Source organism: Passer domesticus, unplaced genomic scaffold (assembly GCF_036417665.1).
Source record: "Passer domesticus isolate bPasDom1 unplaced genomic scaffold, bPasDom1.hap1 HAP1_SCAFFOLD_141, whole genome shotgun sequence".
Lineage (NCBI taxonomy): Eukaryota > Metazoa > Chordata > Aves > Passeriformes > Passeridae > Passer > Passer domesticus.
Window position 1 is genome coordinate 62,528 of NW_026989932.1, and position 19,457 is coordinate 81,984.

Consider the following 19,457-nt stretch of genomic DNA (forward strand, 5'->3'; position numbering starts at 1 on the left):
GGGAGCCCCATGTGGGGGAGGGCCCCAGGAGAGCCAAAGGCTATTTGCCTTGGGATATGTGGCCACCACATGTCTTGACCCTACATCTTCTTGGAATTTCTATCAGCTGAACACCACTGGAACCTGCAGTGATAGCTGTGTTGGTTCCTTTCTGTCATTCTCTTTCTCTTTCTTCTCCCTTTTTCCTGCTCTCAGATTTTTGAGTAATTTAAAATCTCAACAGCCTTAATGATCTAAATCTAACTCAATTAACACATTTTGTTAGGTTGATAGGGCTAAGTTAATGCTTTATAGAATATTCTCTGTTATGTTTAATTTTTTTACCTTTCAAGTTCTTTGATTTTTGAAAGTTGACAGTGAAGGTTTTTTGTTGTTCCAATCTCTTGAGAACATCTCGTCAGTATTTTTCCTGCTTTTCTGTGTCAAGAGTACAGGAACAAGTTTAAGTCGTTTTACAGTATCCCACAGAGCAACGTTTTTGGGGCCTTACATTTTAATTGGCGCAGCAGGCAGGGTACTCTTGAGGTGATATGGGCCTTTTATACAGCTGTAAGTGCTCGTGCCATAATAAAGGAGAAATAAATGTTCAGTCTAAGCTGCTATTTTCTGGCAGGAAAGTAATGGACTTGCACCCAGAAACTGATCTGAACTGCTCTCCACTGACACACTTGCTAAAAGCTTATATGGAAAACTTGTCCAGCCCTAAAGAGAGATGGGGACGGAGAGAAACTAGCACCATCCACAGTTTCTTCTGGAGAAAACATGAACTTTGTTAGAAGAAAATTAAAAACTCCCAGTAAAGGACCATGCCTGGTATCCATATGCATGGAGGTTTGACTCAGAGCTCTGTGGTGCCCATCAGCTGGAAAAGGAGCTGCATCAGCAAATTGCTGAGCCTGAAACAATAGCCAGCCTCAGGCCAGAGTAGGATTTGAATGCCAGGATGAAGCCAGCCCCCAAACCATGAGAAACCAGTGAAACACGCTCCTCCAAAGCCAAAGAGCTTTAGAGTTGCAATTTAACACTGCTGGGGAAGGCCTGGAAGCAGTGTTTTCCAGACTCCAGGAACAGCCAGGCCTCCCTGACTGCAAGGTCAGCCCCACAGCCCTTGGGAGGGCTTTAGTGCCTCAAAGTCCAACCCCGCCCCTCACCCTAAACTCTGCCAGCCCCTATAAAATACAGAGGCAGGATGCCCCGAAGATGATGTCACCTTCCTCTGCTCCCTGGAGGAGAGGTTCGGCTCTGCAAAGCCAATCTTCTTCCCTCCTCATCCCAAGCCCTGCTCACTGATAAAGAAGGAATTTGCTTATCAGGATGTAGTGTCTGGCAGTAATACCTCATTCTGCAACAGAAGTGGTTGAACTACACAGGAAAATAAGCAATGATCGCAAAGAAAGGGAAATGGAGAATGTTTTGCGAATTGGATTTGGGGGAATGAAATAGAACTTTTGGAGAAGGAAGCACATGGTGAAAATCCCTGGTCTTTTGCCTGGGGAACAACCTGTGATGTGACAAGTTTGGACCCCTTGCAGGGGAGAGAACCCCAAGCAACGCATGAGAAACAGCTGATGCCTGTTGACCTTCTTCTGTGTTATTGTAAGTTATTTCAACATTTAGGGATCAAACTCAGAAAACAAGATCTCAGCACCACCTCCAAAAAGTTATGGTTGTTGGGAGAGGGTGGTGGATTGAAATATCTGCTCTCTGGAGGCTCTCTGGAAAGAAAATGGGGATTAAATGGGGATTCAGTTTCCCTGGATTCTTAATGAAGCTTTGCAAACTGCTCCTGCCCTGCCTCCTTCTGGCAGCCCTGGCTATTGAACCTTCTCTGCCACCAAAGGCTGGAAGCCGAAATGCTGCTGCTAGAGCATAACCCTTAGGAGAAAATGCTTTTATCATCGTGCAAGTTTGTTGTTTTGGTCTCACTAATAAGCCTGAATGTTCAAGAATATCCTCACTAGTCAGGAGACTGGGTGTACATCCAGACCCGGAAAGGAGAGCCACTTAACCAGAAGTGGAAAGGACTTTTGATCCCATGGCTGTGAGATTTACAGCTGGACACTCCTAAATTATGTGATTAAAGTTAGCTCTGGACACATGGAATTCTATTGGACAGTCCAGTAAATGTAACTCTGCTGCAAATAAAGCTGCAATGGAACATTTCTAAAGTGAAAAACATTAAATGGTTTCTCTTTCTGCCCATTTCCAGAGCAGTGTCCCTGGTATGGCAGCATGGCTGTTTGTTCCTGAATTAGTCAACCATCCTAGCAGGACCGTGTACCTAATGACTACAATAGCAAGTATGGCTTTGAGTGCCAGAGGGGTAAGAGACCAAGAAAGAAAAGAGAGCTATGTCTGTAGGAGTGTGCACCCTAATGGCAGAGTGGCAAAACTAGCCTTTGTCCCCCAGAAAAGGAAAGAAGGCCAGAAGTTTCTCTCAAGGATTAGGTGAAAAGCCACCTCATGGGACCTCAGGGACTTCACCAAATACTTGAGGACATCTAATTGGATAGAAGCCAAAAAGTCCCACTTGATCCATCAGGGAGAAAAAGAAGAGAAGAAAAGAGCTAAGTGCTTTTGTGAGGTGTTTTTACCAGGAGCGGACTGCTGCACCTGGCTCGAGTTTTTCTCTTTGTTATTATACCTTTTATTAAACCTTTTTGTTTCTAACACTGCAGCAGAAGTCATCCTGCTTATTTTATGCCCCCAAAGTAATAGATAAGCTGTCCTTGGGTGTATTATATTTCTTTTGAGGGCTTATGAGACCAGGCTAAGAAAAAGAAACATAATAGAGCAGAGCTGGGCAGCAGCTGGGGGTACTACAGTGCACTCACAGCCACCTGCCAACGCAGCTGGCCAAAACTAAAACAAGCACAACCAAAAACCCAAACACTACAGGTGCTTGGCCTAATAGCCTGGTTACTAATAACATAAGAAAACAACTATTAAAGATGACACCTGGGACACCAGCTGGCCAGAGCCAATTCCCAGCTATCCCATAACTTGCCTTTCTGTGCAAACACAGAGGTTTCAGTTGCCCACTTTTCAGAGAGAGGAGCCTGCCAGACCAGGCTGAACATTCAGCAATGTCTACTTGAATGATCTCAAGCTTTCAGTCCAGAAGCCCAAGCTTATGAAGTGTGATTCTTCTTTTAATTTCCTAGATTCAAAACTGATTATTCAGCTCTACGCATGAGGCAGTTCTCCAGATCTATTGAGGACATGGAATGGTTTGGAAAGCAAACTAAGGAACAAGGCACAGACCCAAATTTTATAGGACCAGGGAGAAAATGCTAAGAGCAAAAAGGGCAATTGTGTTTTTATTCCATTGTTCCTAGCTATATCTTGCAATTGCTGTGGGGTAGTTAAGAGTTTATTCAGGTTGACAACTTGAGTCAAAAGTTTATTTCATTCCTGAGGCTGCAGACTTGAAATGCTTCAAGTTCTTACATCCCAGGGGAATCCTGTATGCAAAATACTTGAAAACACATTTTTTATCAGAAAGAAAAAGAGATTTAAGCATTGTTGCAAGTGTTTTATATATTCATAGAAATATCAAACTACTAGGTTAATTCCTGAGACTATTTTTATCTTTTGCTCTTGTGCTTATTGTTGTCTTATTCCATATTCTCTTACTGCTTGTAACCCACACTAATTCTATCTCACTGCATGCAATAATAAAGCAAAGAATTACCTAAGGGATGAGAAGAACACATTCCTCACTATCTTGCATAAGGATGAAAACGGAACATTTCAGGGACTTCAACAACTAATTTCTCTGAATAGGACCAAAGAAATAAAAGGCAGCAAGCTTTAACCACTCCACAAATTCCAGCTCAAGTAAGAAGCTCACAAAGGGCACTAAGGCAGGGAGACATGTGGACACATGCACACCATCACCTCCTCTGACAAAAATGAACCTGTTTCACAGCACCAGGCAGTTCATAGAGCCAAACTCCTTCCCCAGCCCCATGGGAAAGCAGTGTCAAGGCGCAGGAACCGGGAAGTGTCCCAGGGGGCAGAGATAATGCTGGCAGCATTTGAGCCAGCAGCACTGGCTCAGACACACTGAAGTTCAGCTGTTGCTGTGCAGCAGTTTCTTCACACTGCTAAGTTTCATGGGGCTGGCTGTATTTTTCACAACAGCCACTTCAGTACAGGACTGGTGTAGTGAAAAGTTCTGGAATTCTGTTTCCTCTCTTGTAAATTCCTATTTCTCTTCTTCTTTAGGACACCCACAACTTGAGACACCTCAGGAGGCAACACTGAATTGCAAGCAGTTCCCAAAGCAAGATTGTAAAATATGCTCTATGTTTAGATTATGTACTATGGGGATTTCAAAACTCTCTATTTCCAAAAACTGTTATTTTTCCGGTTAAGAATGCCTGTCAATTAAAAAGCTTAAACTTGGCCAGTTTTAACTGCAGAGGAGAATACTCTCTGTCCCAGACTACCATCCAAACACACCTTTGCTTGGATACAGCTCTTGGACCTTTTAGGTAGCTTGACTACAGAACTCAAACATCCAAGAACAGGGGTACAAATACAAACCCTTATGTAAACGTCTGGAAGCAGCTAGGAAGTTGCTGGGTTGTTCTCATTCTGTAGGAAGAATTAACACAGCAGTAATAGAAATCACCCTTCTCCAGAAGCAGCTATCACAGCTAGCACACTCAAGACTGCAGCACAAGCAGTTCCTAGGTGTGGAATCTAGTTGTTACGTGCCACCAATAGCATGTGGAACTGCTGCAGGAAAACACCACAGACACTTTTTCTTCTCTTTTTCTTTCAGTTCCGAAGAGAGTCATAAAACCTGGCTGGCTGCCTGGGTAGCTATGTTAACACTAAAAACACGGACCAGCAGAAATTGCAATCACACCACTACAATCTTCCACAGAGGAGGGCAATCCTACAGATCAGAGTATGGTCAAATTGGCCCCGAATTCTCATTGTGTCCATCTACTCTGGATACCCTTACTTGGCATTTTTGTTTCTCAGCCCTCACAGAACTGACAGCTGAGAAAAAGAGAAAAAAACATGAACAGTCCTTGGGTAAGTGCAATACTGGACTGTCAGGAAATAAAAATAGTTGATAGCATCTGTATCAGGCATTGTTTTTTTACTCTCTACCAGTGTCCATTTCAGGTATCCTGATAGCATGATTTAGGATTTTGCAGCTAAATACAATGGGCTGCAATTTGAGACGCCTACAAAAAATAAAACCTTATCAGACTTGGTTTTCCCCCAAATGACAGTTGCAAATTAGAAAATGAAAGGGTCTAGAAATAATTTTAGAAAAATATAGTATTTGCATCAAATTCCAAGGGGATAGAGATATTGGAGCAGCAAGGAAATGCTCCCAGAAATGTTTGTCTAGCCTGAAGAGACCAGCTAGCCACAGGAACAGGAGAGAGCCACTTCTTTTTAAAATGTGCACATTACTGAATGCAAGATCCATTGGCCCTTTCAGCTTCTGTTTGCAACAAAAAGGAAGATATTAACTTGTGTTTATGATGACTATAATTGGACTTCAATGTTTTTGAGACACTCTCTGAGCAAAACACAAAGAAACTACATTCCATGTTAGTAAATGCAGCATTTAGAGTAGCAACTAAATAGTCCTATCTCAGAGTTAAATGTTCAGTTCTTCATAAATGCAGTACCTTAAACCAGTTAACTCCCACCTACACCCCAGACATCCACCTATACCTGCTTGTGTAAATAGTATTTTCCACTCCACTCCACTCCCTATTCCTTCTCTCAGCACAGTCCTCAAGCCCTCAACCAGGCACAAGCCAACTTCTCAATTACCAAGCAGCTGTTGGCAATTACCTGAGCACCTGCCCCACCCACAGCAGCTGTGCAGGTCTGCAGACCGCACCCACCACCACAGAAAAAAAAAAAAAAAAAAAAAAAATTCTTACACCCTTGACTAGTAAAAGATCAGGACATAGAGAGACTTGTTTATTCCCTTCAGACCAATCAAGAAAAATTTTATATCCTTCTCTGTAAAGGGAAGTCACGGCTTTTTTTTGAAGCAGAAGCATGTTTTATCCTCCCAGTTTCCTTCCTCATTTGTCCCTGCTCCCCACGAGGCCACTCACTAGGCATATATAGACATACCTGTGTCTGAAAACACATCTACATGACTGCATGATTTGCACTGCAGCAGTTGAAGGCGTCGTTTTTATTGCACAAAGATCAGAAACCTCTTCTAGAAGAACTGCAGAGTTCTTACTATGGAGCTGTAAGAACCCTGCCAGCACATCTGCTGCTAAAGCAACAATTCCAGCTTTGCAGTGGCTTAAGCGGGCTGAGACAGAAGTGTTGCTCCATCAATGCATAAACCACAACAAAGCAGTGGGGACAAGACTTTTCTCCAAGTTTGTCTGAAGCTTTGGGAAGCAGGTTTGCCTGCAGAGGGCACACAGAAGCATGACACCTTTGCCTGCTGTGCACCTACAATTTCTACAACATCATTATCACTGCTCGGGTGACTGAGCAAGCTGACAGTGTGTGACAGATTGTCTGTCGTGTACAGAAAGTCACAGACAGAAGAAGGGAGGGAGAAAACAGGGAAGATCACAATGCAAAAGATGTTGAAGGAGTGTGGCAAGGATTGAGGATTAAGAGACAGAAATAAAAAGAGACCATACCCCTTAACTGTCAAGTGCTGAGGGGAAACTGCAAGTACTTGCATATTTGAGCTCACCACCTGGACTTGCATGCCTTGTCCACATTACCATTATTTCAATAATTTTGCTTCCTGGACAAGCTGCCAGGTCCCCAGTACCAGTCCTACCTCCATTCCAGCAGTCTCTGTATGGGCAGAGTTGAAAATAGATCAGGGATTACCTTTTACTCCATAAGCATTCAAGACAACCAGAGAGCTTCCAGGAAAAAGGTCATAGTGAGTGCCCAGGACAAAGAGATTTTAAGCAAGTGGAAGAAGGAGGTATTGATTGAGGATCACAGTTAGGTTGAGGTTTAACTTTTCAAAGGTTTGTTGCTTTTGAAAGAGAGATTTTTGGAGCTCCCTTGAGTTAGCAATATGAATTAAGCATTTAAATTTTAGCTTGCAGAATTATGTGTTGAATTTTAACCTATAATTAAGAAAACCTCTGTCATAGTACAAAAAGAATAGAAAAATGCAAATTTCAGAAGCTTTTTTGCATAAAGAACAATACTGGGAGAACACCAAGGGTGCAGAAATCCAGATAAATGGGCTCCTCTGTCTCCAAGCTCATCAAGACCGACAGACGTACTCAGATAAGCACCAAGGGACCAAAGCACAAGTACAAAGGAGAAAAGTTCAAAGGTTCAGCCATAAGGATGACCAGAATCTTCGGCCTCAGAGACCACCAAAGACTCCCATGTGACCCCCACCATGAACAAGGCATGCTCAGAAGGGCATGGATCTAATTATCACGCCAGGCGAGGACAGGCGGGGCCAGGGGTTGAATATGCATGAAAGGTTGAGCAAGGTCATGTATATGGAGCACCTTTGTGAGTAAAAGATGGGGCTCAGACCAGGGCTCAAGGCACAAGTTCTCAGGAGAACTATCTCGCTTGTGCCGGGTGCTGACAATACAGACCCAGTTCATAACTACATCAGGTGGTGGAGTCTATTTATTCCACCTATGGCTTCACTTTTCTACTGAAAACTGCAGGTGAGAAAGCCCAGGCAGAAAAGGGACGAGAAGCCACGTAAACAAACCCATAGCTCTATACAAGGACAGAAGCAGATTTCATCTTCACCAGGCTCAAGAGACTTCAATTTGCTCTGGCATTCTTCACATTCATTCTCCTGTGGAAGAGCGCGGGGCTCCCATTACCTGAGAGGAAACGCGCTCTGATCCTGCCTCAGGCACGGGCTGTACAACCTGCGGCCAGTCCCGTGCTGGTGTGGCTGGAACAGCTGCGCTGCGCTGTGAGCTCAGGAGAATGGAGCTGTAGCTGCTGCCACCCTTGGCTGTGTTTGGGAAGCAGAAGGTAGGAACATCAGTCATCTGTTGTGTTTGACTTTATTGTTATTTAAGATTGTAGTTAATACTGAGCATGAGCTGGGGTGCAGATTGTAATTGCACCTACCTCACTGGGAGCTCCCGGGGAAGCAGTTTCCTTGACAATCAAGCCTCTCTCCTCCAAAGGCACTTCCCCAAATGTCAGCATTTCCCAGGGAACACCAACACACACTTAAGAAACCCTGGCAAGGCTGAATTCCTTCTGCTCCTTGCAGCACAGGCACTCCAGCTCGAGCTCATCTTCCTTCCTCCAGCTCTGTGTCGCTTCCTTCCCCACGCCCACGTGTCGCTTTGGGCGCACAGCCCCGGGCCCCTACAAACACGAGCTGCCCGCTGCCTCTGCACGTGCCTGAACTCCTGCCTGCGCTCACGGCAGCAAAACCAGGCTGTTCCCAGCCAGGGAGCGGAGCCCTGTTCCCGCAGGAGGCTCTGATCAGCCCCTTGCAGGACGCTCCGCTGTGCACGCAGCACTTCTCCTGTCCGCCCAGAACGCTCCTGGCACAGCAGAGCACAAGCTGGCCGGCTCTGGGCTCAGCACACCCCAAACACGGGCACAGGAAGACGCAGCGGCTGTTTTGCAGCCATGCCCAAGACAGCTGGGAAGGGTCCCCTGCCTCTGGTCTCACTTGGTTGGCTTTCTGAGTGGGCCTCAGGCAGGGGCTGCGATTCCTCACTTGTGGGGAGAGCAGAGCTGCCAGAAGCGCACCCAGCCTGCAGGCACTGCCTGACAGCGCTGCGGCCACTGGGACGCTCGCGCCTCTGAGTCACAGCCACTCCACTGCTGCTGCTGCTGCTTCATTTGCTTTGAGGCACACCCAAAGCTCACTGTTAGGCCACCATGCTCTCTGGTTCTGCCCTCTTCCTGTCCCTGTGAATGCATGGAGCATTGCTGTGCTTTCAGCAAGCTCTTGGTGAGAACTTCCAGCATGGCAAGCTCCTCTGCCCTCGGTGGATGTTTGCCATGGAAGAGCAGACTCAAGCTGGCTTTTCTAAAACCCAGGGTCCTTGTTCCCTTCAGTGTGCTCAACACAACGTTCAACTCCACGGTGCTGTGCAACTGGAGCAGCAGGACAGAGACCTCTGCAGCCTGAGCTGCCCTTGTTCCTTCCTGCCCATGCACAGACGACTGCGTGGAAGAGAACGGCAGCAGGGCCCTGCGTGTCCCTGGGCTCAGGATTTGTGCTGCTTCAGCTCCATGGACAGATCCACGAGTCAAATGAAAAAGACAAACTGTTTAATAAGGGAAGGCAAAGCAAAGGGGTGAACTGGGAGGGAAAAACGTGGATGGGCAGGGCCTGGGGTCTGGAGGGAGAGAGCTGCCAACAGGGAGGGAGATGGCAGGAGCTCCTGGAGCTTGCCACAGGCTCAGCTGTGAGCAGCAAGAGCTGGGCCTGGAGTTGCAGCTGGTCCTCTCTGCTCTGCAGGTGCTCCCATCTTCAGTGGGAACTGGGGGTGGCCAAAGGACACCAGTTCTTCTGATCCTGCAGATGAAGTTTGGCAGATCTCCTGGACAGGGACAGCAGATGGGACATGTGGGAAGCAAAGGGAACACTGAGTCACTATGGGGACGTTTCCCTTGGCAGCAGCTGCACTTCCATCAGGGCAGAGGAAGTGTCAGAGCCTCCCCAGGAGGGTCAGAAAGAGAAAGCAGCTGAACGGGCCGGGCTGTGGTGAGCACCCACGCCAGCCTCAGCCCCACCCTGCCTCCCCGGCCCTGGGGCCTCACCTGGGCTCTCTCCAGGCTGGCAGCAGCAGGGCCCCGCTCACTGCTCCTGCTGCTGGCCCTCAGCTTCTCCCTGCTGGCTCCTGGCAGTCTCCGGCTGTCCTCGTGGTCTTCATTACAGCTGTGGCAAAAGTGGAGGCTCTGGAATTGGTTGCAAGGCCTGGCAGAGCTGCAGTCCCAGAGCCCTCTGTGCTCCCTGCTGGCCCCTCCATCCCCTCAGCCCCGCCATGCTCTCAGCAAACCCCCAGCCCCCTTCAGCTTCTTCATCCCCTCACAGTCCTCTCCCCCCCCTCAGTCCCTTCTGACCCATCCCGTCCCCTTAGACCCGCCAGCCCCTCAGCCTGTGCCACTTGCCTGTCACCTCAGTGCCACCATGGCCCTGGGCTGCCCCTCAGCCCTCAGCCCCAGCAGCAGCTCAGGGTCACCGTCCCTTCAGCGCCACCGCCCCCTCAGCCCTCTCAGCCCCCTCAGTCTCACCGTCCTTCAGCAGCTCCTCAGGGGACAGTGCCTGGGGCCACCGGCAGCTCCCAGTGCTCCAGGGACACCCGGGGCTGGAACTGCTGCTGCGCCCGGCCCGGCCGCCAGCTCGGACCCAGCCCAGGGAGAGGGGACACAGGGGGCACAGGGGGAAAAGCAAGAGGTGAGCGAGGAAGCAGAACAGGGCAAAAGGTTAAAAAGAGGCGTATATAAATATCAATCTATGCGTCTAAACCCCCAGATACAAATATAAATATGCATTTACAAATGTATATATGTAAATGTAACTAACGACACAATTATAAAAGCAACTGGGCACATCTATAACCACAACAATACATCTAAAGCTATAACAATATATATCTAAAATAAAAAAATAATTAACTGTACAGCTCTCTAACAATAATTACATGAATCTATAAATACCACTACCTAAATAAACTATACATATCTATAAATATAACTAGAGACAGAGGAATTCTACCTGCCCGATGGTCACAGGCTCTCCCTCTGTCTCTTCCTGTCACACTGGGCAGCCCTCCTGGAGAAGTCAATCACATGGGATCTGGGAAGCAAAGGGAACACTGAGTCAATATTGACCCTTGTGGAAATGTTCCTTGAGCACCAATTGTCCTTCTACAAGGGACTGTCAAGGATTGCCTGAAAGGCAAACTCTCACTTGGCAATTTGAAGCCTGCTCTTTAAAGTACAGGGATCCTTCCAAGTGTTCAAAACTGAACTGTGTGAAGTGTTTAAGTATCCTGATAAAGCCTCAGCAAAGTCTCAAGCTTGAAACACAGACAGTCTCAGGGACAGAGAGACCTCAGTCCTCACTGAAGTGGCTGAAGCTGAAGGCTGCTGGGAGCTGAGTTATGAACCAAACTGGGACACCCAGCTTGGTGACACAACTGCCACAAGGTCAGATTTATTCCGTGCTCTCTTGCCACAGCAGAGGACTCAATGTCAGAGCCTCTGGAGAAGCGTGGAGGCCAGGGCTCGGGGAGGTTGTGCCAGTGCAGGATTTGAACTAAAGGCACCAGGCAGCACCAGCCCTGCAGACAGGAACTCAGCTCTGCTCATCTCCCTTGCTGCCAGAGGCAGGCTCAGAGCAGCCATCTCACACCTCTCTAAACCAAGGGGGGCTCTGTCCTTACCAGGCTCCTCGGGCTCTGGGGAACTGCTCCTGCAGCTCTCGGTGCCAGATGAGACTTCCTCTGCTGCAGCCTGGTTCACAGGCTCGCCTCCAGAAGACTCAGGCACAGCATTAATATTGCCCTTGAAAGAACAATGGAAAGAAAGAAAACTCAAGATCATTTGGTATTTTCTTGGAATCACATCAGGGATGCAGTTACTCTCCTTCTCCATGTAACAACTTTCAGAAGCTCTCAGCCCAGCCTCTTCCCTTCCCCTCCAATGGGGTTACCTGAGCAGAGGGAGACCTTTCAGGCAGGGATCTCCTGATCTCCCGGATCATCTGCTCCACAGCAAAGCCAAGATCCACTGCTGGTGATTGGTCTTCCCCAGGTGCATTCTGGACTGAGCTGGAGGTCATCAATGCTGCCCAGCCTGCACTGCCAGGTGGAGCACTGGGTGCTGAAGTGCCCGAGGAGGCTGCAAGAATCCAAACACATTGATCAGGCTCCACAATGTGGCTCTGGGACACAGATCTCTATTGCTGCCTTGGATCAAGCATCAAAGGAAGCACACAGGAAAACCAGGCAGAGAGTCTTTTGGCCTCTTAGGTGCCCCTTCCTAATAGGCTTTATACCTTCTGAATGAGAATGACAGAGCCTTGTGGAAAAATACTTCAGTCAGTTTTAATTATGTTTGGGAAAAACGAGGCTACAACTGTTTTCCTACCTCGTGGGTCGAAAGCCGGGGACTGGGGCTGCTGCTCCCTGTGCAGCTGCTGGAAGCTGCAGGGCTGGAGCCGGAGCACCTCCCGCTCGGCGGGCGGCGGCCGCTCCCCGTAGAGCTCCTGGAAGCGGCTCGGCCCCTCCCGCCGGGCCGGCAGCGGCCGCTCCCGGTGCAGCAGGTGAAAGCTGCAGGGCGGGCGCCGGGCGAGCAGCGGCCGCTCCCCGGGGCGCTGCTGGAGGCGGCCGGGCCGGGGGCTGCGCAGCTCCCGCCCGTCCGGCAGCGTCCGCTCCCGCTGCAGCAGCAGGAAGCCGCTGGGCGGGCGCCCGGGCGGCAGCGGCGGCCGCTCCCGGGGCAGCGGCTGGAAGCGGCCGCGCCCGTGCCGCCCGTCCGGCAGCGGCCGCGCCCCGGGGAGCTGCCGGGAGCCGCGGGGCGGGCGCCTGCGGCGCTCCCGGCCCGCCGCCGGCCGCCGCCTGTCGGCCGCGCTCCGCCGCCTGAGGCGCAGCAGGAGGTCGGGGCGGTCGCGGCGGAAGCAGGGGCTGCTGTAGTGCAGCCAGCCCCCGGCATCGCCCGGCGCAGCCGCGCCCAGCCAGCCCGGCACCTTGCGGAAGCCGTAGCGGTACAGCTGCCGGACGAAGCTGCGGAACTGCGTGGCCCTGAAGGGGCGCGGCACCGGCCCCGCCCCAGCGCCACCGCCCCCGGGGGCGGGGCCCGGGCCGAGCAGCTCCCGCTCGAAGAGGCAGCGGTCGACGAGCAGTCCCCGGGCCCGGCTGTCCCAGCGCACGGAGCGGATGCGGGGGCTGTTCAGCAGGCGCCACAGCTTGGCGGGGAAGGCGCTGGCGCTGAGCCCGGCGGGCAGCGGCAGCTCCGCCATGGCTCCGATCGCCGCCTGTGGCCGCAACGGCCGCGGCGCAACGGCCGCGGCTGCGCCGGCGGCGCGCGGCCTGAGGGGGGCGCTGCGCTGGCGCCCGGCGCGGCCCCGGCGCGGGCCGGACTTGGCGGGGACGAGCGCGGCAGAGCCGGGGCTGCGGGCACAGCGCGGGCGGGCGGCTCCCGGCGCTGGCCGGGCTCCGCACGGCACGGCTCGGCACGGCAGGACTCGGCGGGCAAGGCAGGCAGGGAAGGGCAGGGCAGGGCACTGAGAGCAGCGGCGGGCTCTGTCCCCACGCTGCATCCCGTGCCTGAGTCACCATCGGTGACAGGGAGGAAGGACATTGCTCTGTCTGGGCTGGGGAATGGATGAAAAGGGGGCATTAGAAAACATTCATTTGGTCTCCTTTTCAGCAGACTGGCTCTTTTTATCTCCCATGTCTGCCTGTCTTTGGCAGAGTTGGCACATTTCTTGTGATTTGGAGTCAGCTACAGCAGCAGGAAGGGGCAGCAATTTTGTCAGCATTGTCATCCAAGCTAAAGTGCTGGCCTATGGATGGATATTACTCTACCCAAGGAATTGTAATGCCTGGGCAATAAGACAATGTTGCCCCATCACCCTCCCTGGTTTTCCCCCTCCTGCTTTGCTTCTTTTTGGTGCCAAGGCAATGAGGAAATGCCTGAGCTATGCTAAAAGCTGTAGCTGTGCTGAAAGAAGCATTTACTTTGTAACAGGGGATGGGAATGAAGCGCTTTCCAGAAATCAGCAAATTTAGCAGAACAAGCTAACTGCAAATGGTAACCACTTGGTGTTTGAGCAGACAATCTTGTAGACTCTGCAGAAATGAGAGGTGAGAAGTTCAAGCCCGAGGAAGCTTTCTGAGCCTTCATCCAAAACAACCAGCAGGAGTGATGACCACCTTGTGCAGAAACTGAAAGTGTGCCACAAGGGCTTTTTAATCATGTAATTAGAAAATATGCTACAATGTGAGGTTAGGAAAAGTTAATGTGCCCATGAAGTAAAAAAAAAAAAAAAAAGTATAAAACTAGTACTGTGTGAATAATTGGCGAGTGAGTTTGTGGTGGAGCTATCCCCCTCACTGCTGGTGATGAACAAACCAATACCTGCCCTGTGGGCCCCACACTATGGAGCATTGTTTTATTACCTACTTTTTGGGCATCAGTTAATGGCCTAGAGTTGTGGGGAACTCACGCTGGTGTCTTCCCAGATGGTGTTGCACTTTTCTTTCCTCAGGAATCCCCTCTTCTTCCCCCCATCTGGGGACAGCTCCAATGCAAATGCCTCCTGCAGCCAGCTCTTGTCACTGTAGACTGACAAAGGAGACCTTGCAATGGAGAGAGACTCCCTAGAGCTGCTGTGGAGAGCTGAAGGGGGAAGCTTTGTCCCTCAGCCTTGAAGTCTTGTTGGGGAGCTGCTTGTGCTCTGGGGAACACACACCAATGGTGTTTATCCAAGCCCTGCAGGTTCATTCCTGAGCTTCCTGACGTACCACAGAGACTTTGGGGCTGTCGTGTTGGGGCACAAATTTCAGTCTGGAAACTTCTTGAAATGCTTCAATTTTTCTTTTTTTTTTTTTTTTTTTTTTCCCTGCAGAATTATTGCCATAATCTTTTGCTTCCAGAGAATCTTTTCCATGTCTTTAGGAAACTTCTCTCTGCTAGGCTCCCAGATCAGGCCAATTCCCAGGTTCCTTCCCAAACTGAGGTGTAGCCCATGGTTTCCACTCTCCAGCTGGAACAGAAGAAAGCAGAGAGTTTGCTGTTGTGGGAGAGCAGCTTCTCTTTCCTGCCTGCTTTCCCTTTGGGACAGGTCGGTGTGTGCTCATTAGATAAAGGCAGGTTTAAACTCTGGAGGAGTTGTGTTCCAAACTGCTCCCTCCTGGAGCTCTTCTGTGGGCATCCTTGGACAAAAGGCCTCTTGGTGGGAACTCCCAGTGGCAGGTTAAGGAAGGAGGTTGATATTTCAGGGCTGTGACTGCTGAAAGCAGCTGGTTTCCAGAGGTGTCCAGAGCTGGGAGTGGCTCGTTTTCTCAGCTGCCTGCAGAAAAGGAAGTTGCCAAGTGGGAATTTCATTTGCAGAGATGGCCATCAGGGGTGTTTTCCAAGAGATTGGCTGGCAGAGAGGCAGGTCTGGTGCTAAACTGGCTGTGTGTTTGTTTTGATGGTGGGGAGGGTCAGAGATGCAAACCCAGACACCAGCTGGAGGAATAGTGGCATTTACTGTAATGCAAAAGTGCAAGAAAGAGTCAGAAAAGGAGAAGCCAAGCAATGCACCTCAGCATTATTACAAAAGGTTGCCTCTAGTGGTTCAGAAAGATACATCAGCAGATACCCCAATGCTTTCCCCTTCATCCAGAGCGGCACATCAGCTGGGGGAAGCTGTCCCAGCCAAGCCCTGGAGAGCCACGGCCGGGAACTGGGAAATCCTGCGGAGCCTCCACCTTTGGCGGCCACGAGGCTTCCGAGTGCGCTGTGAGAGCAGCCCGGCTTTGACAGTGCTGGACAGGCAACGTGACAGAGCTTCTGCTGGGGGACAGCTGATTTCATTCTCCTCTTGGTTTTCTCCCCAAGCCTGCCCAGGGCTCAAGGAGGAGCCAGGGCCAGGTGTGGCCTTGTCCATTTTCCTAAAGCAGAAAGGTGCAGACGTGTTTCCCCAGTGAATGGATGCATTGATCCTTTTGATAGCAATACTTGGTTAAGGAGCAGATACACAGCACATTTGGTTGGAAGGGTCACCTAGAGGGCAGCTTTGGCTCAGGTCCTGTTGTTGAGGCTTCAGGCAGGGTCTGAAGTTCAGGCTTCAGTCCTTCAGTATTTTGTGGTGCAAATCATTGCTGTGCAGAGCTGGAAACAAACAAGTCTGTCTTTAGCACATTTGAGACAGGGAAGAGGATTAGCCCTGCAAGGCCAGGCTAGGGCCAAGAGCAGAAGGCCAGCAGCCTACATTTGCCCCCAGGGAGCCGTCCAGAGCAAGAAGCCACTCCTGGCCAGGGGCTGAGGTGCCCGAAGCTGCCTCCCCGCTGTGCAGCTCTGCAGAGCCCGCGCAGCGCCGGGTCCTGGGCAGCTGGGACAGCCCGGCTGCCCTGGAGCACAAGGAGTGTCCCAGAGAGAAGCTGCTGCCCTTTGCTTTGAAACTGTTTCACAGAGTCCTGTCATTAATCCACAGAGTCTGATATGTTTTCCTTTTGTCTCCCGTATTTAACAGAGCTTTTTGAGAAAATTGACTGATGTAGCTTCTGCTGGTGGTGGTGCTTTTGTCTGCAGGTGAGGGCAGGTGATTTGAGCCAAGGACAGAGTCCACTGTTAATGTCCCAGCTTTTCCAAGTCAAGGAAACCTCTCACAATTGGCCTGCTGGTGCTGAGCAGTTTTCCTAGTTTTTGGAAAGCTTTGACCTTAAGAAACCCAGCAGATTTTCCTCCATGAGGATCGCAGCAGTAGCATGATGCCAATTTTTTCCACCTCTTCTCTATGTCTTTGTGCTTTTAGGAGTTCCTCAGTGCCCAGCAGGAATGAAAGGACCTGTGATGATGTGATTTGAGAGCTCTGTTGTTCCTTGCCACATGAGTGTTCATGACAAGCTGGACACCCCACTTGTGGCTCTGTTGAGTTAAATTCATCCCAATTCTGTGCAAACAGCAGCCCCGAGGTGCTGAGGAGAGCAAGGACAGTGGGTGGGTGTGCATGCACACAGCCGGGGCTGACTGCTGCGTGGGCAGAAGGTTTTGGACTGCTGTACATCTTCACTCTCCCTGGCTGGAGGAATATATCAGATCTATACAAAATAAAAACATTTATCAAAATATATCAAAATGTATCACACAACACATATGAATTGATGATATATGTAATTTGTCATTTGTAGACTACATACTATATATTTTAATATAGATACTATAATAAACAGAAAATATAAAATATAGACTTGGTCTTTTTCTCAGCCATTGCCTGAGGGTCATACAGATCATCTCCTGGTGTTACTGCATTTGTGTATTCTGGTACTACTTATTAGAGCATCCATGTCCCTGGGAGTTCCTTCAGGGAACTTCACACAAAGGGCTTCCATCATTCAGGGCTTGTCAGAACTTGTTCCTTCCCGGTTCTCCAGCCTCCTTCTGGATTTTGGAGCATCTCAGCACTTGTGTCCATGGCCCTTCCTTCACCCCCAGCCTGCAGCAGTCACAGTCACTGCTGCCTCCCCCTTGCTGCAGCTCATTTGCCCAAGTGCTGCCAAAGGCAGGGGAGCTGGCTCAGGATCCCTGTTGGCTTCTGGGCTCTGGGATGAGCTTCAGGGGGACACTTGGAGCTCTTCCTAAAGAGCTGCCCGTGGGATGGGGGGTGGATTTGTCCTCCCCAGGTGGCTCCTGCTTGGAGTTCTGCTCTCAGTGGAGTCCCGGAGTTTTCTCAGCAGGCCTTGGCAGCGAGTTCTGAGCCAACGTGTGGCTCTGCTGCCATCCCAAATCTGCGCTGCCCTTGCCCAGCCTGAGTGCAGGTGGGGCCTGTGCTGGGCATGGCCGGGGATTTCCATGGCCCAAATCCTGCAGCATTCCCACCTGCTCCTGGCTTTGGGTAGCACAAATCTACACTTGTTTTAATTGAATCGTTGCATTTATTGCAGATAGCTACACCTGCACTAGTAATGTACAAATATGCAAAAAACCCTTAAGTTTAAAAATTATTTTTTTAAAAATTGGTACACTTGTGCTGCCAATGTATAAACATGCAAATATCAATTTAAGTTTAAAATCTAGAGGGTTTTTTTTGTGAGACTTGTGCTTTATAAATATCTACAAATATCAACTTCAGTTTAAAAAATTAGTTTATTGCAACTCTACAACTTACTACACACAAATATGAATTGAAGTTTAACAATTAAATTTTTTACATATTACTGCAACTGTACAGCCCATATACAAATACAGGAATATCAATATCCCTCTCTAAAGAATCTCAGATCCAGAATTAAAGAAATACAATTGTAGAACTATGCAACTCCATATATATTGAAGTAAAATAAATACATATATATCTATAACAATATATAAATGTAAATACATTTTACGTATTTCATTCAATATATGACATATAATACACACATAACAAACATATCTATAAATATACAAATATCAATGGATCAATAAAAAATCCATACAACTCCAGCAATAGAACTACACTGCTCCACAAATGTACAAGTATGTAAATATAACTACAGATGTAAACACATCAATATACATGCATCAATATAACAATATACATACACAGATACCTACACAAATATCAATCAATGTATGTAAATATCCCTACACTTGTAACTATCCAAGTCTAACTCTACCCATCCATAAACAGAACCAGATCAGCAGGGATTGCAGCCCTCCATGTTCCCAGGCTCTCCCTCGGTCTCCTCCTCCCGTGCAGAGCAGCTCTCCTGGACAGGGACAGCAGATGGGACATGTGGAAGCAAAGGGAACACTGAGTCAGTATGGGGACGTTTCCCTTGGCAGCAGCTGCACTTCCACCAGGGAAGAGGAAATGTCAGAGCCTCCCCAGGAGGGTCAGAAGGAAAAGCAGTCGAGGGGCCAGGCTGTGGTGAGCTGTTCACTTCTTTCAGGCATCCCAGTTGCTCTGGGGGAACTCCCTCATGTCACGTTATTGAACCACCTCTGCACTTACCAAGACTGTGGCCTCCAGATCAAGCAGTATTTCTGTCTCCAGCTGCTTGCACCAATGACAGGGAACGTCCTCTGACAGCACTGGGGCACAAAGTTACCTTCCACAGCTCATCTGACAGGGCCTTGTTCTTCCTCTGCTTCCTGTCTTTCTCCTTATCTTCCACTTGGAATTTTTACAGCATTTCTTTTTCTTTCCCCTTGATCAGTGCTATAAGGAATGTTTCTCTTCCAAGCTTGAGTTAGTTCAGTGATCCTGTTCAAGCATTTTCTCAGAAGCTTTTCTCATGGAATTGAGTGTTCATTTCAGCAGTTTTGGTGATTTTCTGTGTGATTTCTGCAAGTCTCCTGTTCATTAGGGCACCACTTGGGAAGGTGCAAAGAGAAAAAGGATGTTTCTATATGTCAGTCCACTAGTGGAATATTCATGGGTAGAGAGAGCTGCCTTTTACATGTACTCCTAACCTGAAAGTGCAACAGGTAACTTGGGGAGAAATCAAAGCCAGATCTCTCCTTCTACCAGCCTGTATTCAAATGGAAAGTAAATAGAGCAGGCTGAGAATGTTAGTGCTCCATTAGTGCATCCATAGATTCCTGCTGTGCCTGGGAACCTGATGCTCGGAGTCTTCCGCGTTTAGGGGAACTGCATTTCAGGGAACTGCATTTCAGCAAAGAGAGTCCCTGTGCACAGGCGCCAAAGGGAAGAGGGTCCCACGGAGAGTCGGCCGAGGAACAACACTCACAGCCCTTGTGGCTACATGCTGCTCCCCTTTGTTAAGCAACTTTGGCACATTTATCCTTCTCTAGACACTGTCTCACGCCAC

General features: G+C 49.3%; 2 long non-coding RNA genes across 2 annotated transcripts; one reads left to right on the forward strand and one right to left on the reverse strand.

Annotated features, from left to right (window-relative positions):
• Positions 1–9,201: 9,201 nt before the first annotated feature.
• On the reverse strand, positions 9,202–10,786 carry LOC135291902 (uncharacterized). Its single transcript, XR_010354553.1, has 3 exons — positions 10,225–10,786; positions 9,751–9,868; positions 9,202–9,530 (listed from the first exon to the last, which is right to left on the reverse strand). It is a non-coding gene; the product is annotated as an uncharacterized LOC135291902 (long non-coding RNA).
• A 3,763-nt stretch (positions 10,787–14,549) lies between these two features.
• On the forward strand, positions 14,550–16,640 carry LOC135291895 (uncharacterized). Its single transcript, XR_010354546.1, has 3 exons — positions 14,550–14,779; positions 16,175–16,233; positions 16,457–16,640. It is a non-coding gene; the product is annotated as an uncharacterized LOC135291895 (long non-coding RNA).
• The last annotated feature ends 2,817 nt before the right edge of the window (positions 16,641–19,457 follow it).